The sequence below is a fragment of the Brachycentrus maculatus genome, unplaced genomic scaffold (genome assembly GCF_059751285.1).
Source record: "Brachycentrus maculatus isolate JH-2025_06_01 unplaced genomic scaffold, ASM5975128v1 h1tg000117l, whole genome shotgun sequence".
Classification (NCBI taxonomy): Eukaryota; Metazoa; Arthropoda; class Insecta; order Trichoptera; family Brachycentridae; genus Brachycentrus; species Brachycentrus maculatus.
Window position 1 is genome coordinate 3,317,120 of NW_028280870.1, and position 6,211 is coordinate 3,323,330.

The following is a 6,211-nucleotide window of genomic DNA, read 5'->3' on the forward strand; positions in this document are numbered from 1 at the left end:
GCAGGGAGAAGCAGCTGAGGACACTCGAGTGGTTCAGCGCACGAGCTCGTTGAAGAACACTAAGAAGAGCTGACAACTGTAGTGCCAAGTACTAGTAGTCCAGCAACATGATGAAAATCGAAGAGAAGCTGACAACGAGGAGGAGCAATCAAACCAACCCATCTCAACGGCCGCCATTGAGAACGTCCTGGTCAAATGGGTTTCTTCAAGGTATCAGAATTTAACATAACCTAACAAATCTTAATAACTAAACCAAATTAAACCTAACCTAATCTAGCTTTACAAAAATTACTGCAATCTTACCTAACCCAACAAACTTTCATAACTAAACCAAACTTAACAAGACTTCCCTCCTAGCAATGACCAAATGCCGAGAATTCAATGATTAGCTCAAACTCAAACTCAAACTCAAACTAGATTATCCCTCCTGTTATCAACACAGATTTAACCTACGAGTAGAAGTAACAAAAACCCACTAACTGATGTATAAACTTCGTACATAATAAAGATAAATAATAATGTAACTCTCATAAAAAACCTAATTAATTAATTGATTACGGTAATGTGAGGGCACAATACCGTAATCTGTGATGCTGATTTTTTATTATTATATTAATTTAAATAATAAAAATTATTAAACAAAATTTATGTTTTACTAGCATGATATGAAATATGAAAAAATAGTAAGAAAAATACAATCAAATATTAATAAAATATGAGAAAAGTAAATGGAAAAATATGTTAATAGTCAATGTGTAAGAACATGAGAAATATAAATTTATAAAAAATGCTCTTCTAACCAATCTCGCAACGCATGCTTAATTTTGTTTAAATTTGTGCATGTTTTTAATTTCCTCTGCAACATAATAAACATCTTGGGGGTGATTATAATCTAGCGCTCGTCATCTACTCCTTATATTTGGGTATTCTATTAATCTAACCATACTTTGATACTGGCATGCAAAAAGAGGATAAAAGTTCCGTTTGAACTGTGCTAGTCTGGAAGTTGGAAGTTGGAAGTCAACAAGCTGCCCTCCAGCGTGACGACCATCGCTCGGGAAGGCGTCCAGCCCAACACCTTGGCCATTCTCCAGCCCATGGGATCGAGAGGCAGGCGCTTTAATTTGTCGGCTCACCTTTTCCCCCTCCAGACTCGACGGCCTGAGACCAATTGACGACGTTTTAATCTATTTATTTTTTGTATTTCATTATCATCATCATCCTATTATTATTATTATTATCCATGTCTTTATAAGCGCCCTTGAGGTAGTACTTTACGAAAATGGCACTATACAAATTATCCAAATTATTATTATTATTATTATTATATATATATATATATATATATATATATATATATATATATATATATATATATATATATATATATATATATATATATATATATATATATATATATATATATATATATATATATATATATATATATATATATATATATATATATATATATATATATATATATATATATATATATATATATATATATATATATATATATATATATATATATATATATATATATATATATATATATATATATATATATATATATATATATATATATATATATATATATATATATATATATATTATATATATATATATATATATATATATATATATATATATATATATATATATATATATATATATATATATATATATATATATATATATATATATATATATATATATATATATATATATATATATATATATATATATATATATATATATATATATATATATATATATATATATATATATATATATATATATATATATATATATATATATATATATATATATATATATATATATATATATATATATATATATATATATATATATATATATATATATATATATATATATATATATATATATATATATATATATATATATATATATATATATATATATATATATATATATATATATATATATAATATATATATATATATATATATATATATATATATATATATATATATATATATATATATATATATATATATATATATATATATATATATATATATATATATATATATATATATATATATATATATATATATATATATATATATATATATATATATATATATATATATATATATATATATATATATATATATATATATATATATATATATATATATATATATATATATATATATATATATATATATATATATATATATATATATATATATATATATATATATATATATATATATATATATATATATATATATATATATATATATATATATATATATATATATATATATATATATATATATATATATATATATATATATATATATATATATATATATATATATATATATATATATATATATATATATATATATATATATATATATATATATATATATATATTATATATATATATATATATATATATATATATATATATATATATATATATATATATATATATATATATATATATATATATATATATATATTTATATATATATATATATATATATATATATATATATATATATATATATATATATATATATATATATATATATATATATATATATATATATATATATATATATATATATATATATATATATATATATATATATATATATATATATATATATATATATATATATATATATATATATATATATATATATATATATATATATATATATATATATATATATATATATATATATATATATATATATATATATATATATATATATATATATATATATATATATATATATATATATATATATATATATATATATATATATATATATATATATATATATATATATATATATATATATTATATATATAATATATATATATATATATATATATATATATATATATATATATATATATATATATATATATATATATATATATATATATATATATATATATATATATATATATAATATATATATATATATATATATATATATATATATATATATATATATATATATATATATATATATATATATATATATATATATATATATATATATATATATATATATATATATATATATATATATATATATATATATATATATATATATATATATATATATATATATATATATATATATATATATATATATATATATATATATACCCTCTTCAGCTCCTCATGCGTTGAACAGCCCATGTCCTCGTGGCACAGTGATCTTAGTAAGAACATCAACTGGAAACTAGGAAAAAATCATGGTCATGAAAAAAATCAAAATGTACACAACTGACATAAAAACACATTACGCTTTAAATAATAGAAACAGTATTTATAAAAAATATATTTGCTGTTGCATAGATTTGGCAACGTTGTAAAGGGTAAAATCAATCTGCATCGTCGAAGGCAGCGCGGTGTAATTTTGCGTATCTGTGCTTTAACACACTAAGGACGGGTGTTGTGTACGTCGTTTTTTTATAAATATTGATTCTACTTATTTTGTAATACAATATTTTGTTCAGTAAAAATACATTTTGCTCTTAATTATTTTATTCATCAATATTTGTCTTTCATTAGGTGTTTTTGTAATACTTTGTCAACAAAAATACACTTCCCTCTTAATTTTTCATATATTTTCGTAAATGAAAAATACGGATAAAAAATCACTAATGATATCAATATAACTACAACACGGGACCGATCCTTTTGGCGCGTCTCTTCGCGATAGTCACGAGTAGGTGCCTTCTTTCTTCGATTATTCGTAGTACCTCGTGGATCGAGATGTGGTCTCTCCAGGATATCCCAACCATTATTGGATAGAATTGGTGAATGTTACACGTGTAAAGTGATCACTTAAACCAGCCTATGACGGTCGTCAGCCCCGTAAATGCTCAGACTTCCATATTCTTCTTCATCTTTGATGAGATGTGAAAAAATTATATTTTATTTACATTTACATTTTTTTTCAACAGCTTCTTCTTCAACTTCGGATATATCTGCAGGCGCTGGATGTATTTCTTCATTATCACACATCAAATCACATCTCCCCAGGTAATGTAAATCTAGGTACGGTACACATAATTTATAACAACGCAATTCGAGTCATTGATTTTTTTTAAATGTGAATAAGTTTAGAATAGATTTGAGTTAACTGTCCGATTTGTGTTGGTACATTACTTTTGACAAAGTGTTTTTTTTTCATAAACCATAAACTTATTTTGTGGGCGGTGTATGACATTCTTCATATTCTCATATCATCTTACGTGTCAAACAATCAAATAACAATAACAAAGCAATAACGAATGCCGATTTATTTTGAAATTTTAAATAAGGACAAAACTTGCTTATTTAATTTATTATTTAGTTTACTTTTTATCGCAAAGTGATAGTTTGCAACAACTACAAGTATTTATAATGATTTGTTAGTACAGAAAAAAAACAGTCCGTCTCAAAGTTATCTCATTCATATCCTCAATCTTTAAATCTCACTTGTTCAAATTTCTCAATAGTTAACTTATCAGTCACGTAGAAACGAAATGGTTTATTTTTCATAATTCACATTAATATTTCATTTAAAAGCACATACAAAAAACAATTTCTAACATATCGTAATTCATTCATTTTTCATTCACCTATTACTAAACAAGTTGATAAGCTTAAACATTGTAGCTAGGACATAGCTCCCCAAATTATAGTAAAGCACCAACACACTCAAAGCGACCATAGTGAACAAGTTTGATAGCGCGGCACTGGCGTTATGGGTAAAGTGACCTTACGTCCCGTTTTGAACGGCACCGTCCCGTTTTAGTTAGCCTGTCTCCCGTTGTCCCCAAGTAAAATTTTTTGGACGTCGAAATGTCTCGTTTTCGAAAAAAGGGCAACACACGGTTACAATAAAAAAAAGTGCAAAAAAAATGACGGTAGTTTGTAGTATAGCCGTTTCATTTTATGCTTGCCCGGAACAAATGCGCCCGTAGAAAGAGTCTTTTCACAGATGAATAAGTTGTGGACGACAGAAAAAACACAATTACATCGGAGTACTTAAAGCGATGTTAGTTAAGATATATTTTTTTAAATCCTGCCAATAATTCCATTCTTATTAAAAGCAAACCCACTTTTACTTAAGGAATTTGTTCATCAGAAAAATATAAAACAACATATTTTTTTTTCATATTATTTATTCCTTTTATTTACTTTATCAACATTCCTTTTCTTTTTAATGATCCATAAAAACTATGAAAAAATACGCGTTTTCTTGAATATACATACTTTTACGTAAAAATTGGTAGATGTCCCGTTTTGAGGACAAAAATAATTCCCTTTCAAAAAAGTGCTTGCTTTTTAGTTGTAATAACTATTTTGGCTAATTAATTCATTCATTGCTTGTGTTGTTTTCAGCAATCACAAACTACATAGACGTTACAAGAACAAAAAACATTATATTTACATTTTTACGACGTGGTGCACATGAAAGTGAACAATTTCGCAGTGGTTACTATTTACATACATAGATCTTCGGTGTTTGAACGTACGTACATAATGTATTTAAAGAAATATATTGATTCTCTTAATATTTTTTTTTTATAAATCAAATAATTATTGTTAAATCAATAATATTCTCGACCATATACAAAAAAAAAACATGTGTAGGTATACAGTTTCCCCCATCTACCACAACTTGATTCAATTTTTAATAACGGACTGCTTACGCCTCACCATTCATAATTTTCTCGTGGTTTTAGGTAAAGTAAATAGCAAATTCTCCAAATAATATCTGTGTATGATATTCCTACTTTTATACTACACAACGTAATAAACGCTGTCGAGATATAATATCTATTGAGTATTTCCATACTGAATCTAAGAATATGCATTATGAAAATATTTAAGTACATATTACATTTCAGATATCGCATTTGTAGTTCAAATATTTTTAGATAAAAAAATGAATTCAATTGATGTCACTCAAATAATCAGTTATTTTCTAACATAATACATACTTCTATAAATATTCAATACATACTCGTACATACTGAGAAAAGATTGATCACCTACTACAGACTACATGTAGATAAGTCCGATCAGTGCAGTAATGATATTAATACATATACATATAACATATTTCGTAACAACAACAAAAACGGGGCCATTTCATTCCTGTCGCCAAATTATAAGTGCAGAACAACTCTGAATTCT

At 22.8% G+C, this 6,211-nt stretch overlaps 1 long non-coding RNA gene across 1 annotated transcript; it reads left to right on the forward strand.

Annotated features, from left to right (window-relative positions):
- The first annotated feature begins 56 nt into the window (after positions 1-56).
- On the forward strand, positions 57-5,500 carry LOC148309871 (uncharacterized). Its single transcript, XR_015837476.1, has 3 exons — positions 57-210; positions 3,988-4,066; positions 5,414-5,500. It is a non-coding gene; the product is annotated as an uncharacterized LOC148309871 (long non-coding RNA).
- Positions 5,501-6,211: the final 711 nt, after the last annotated feature.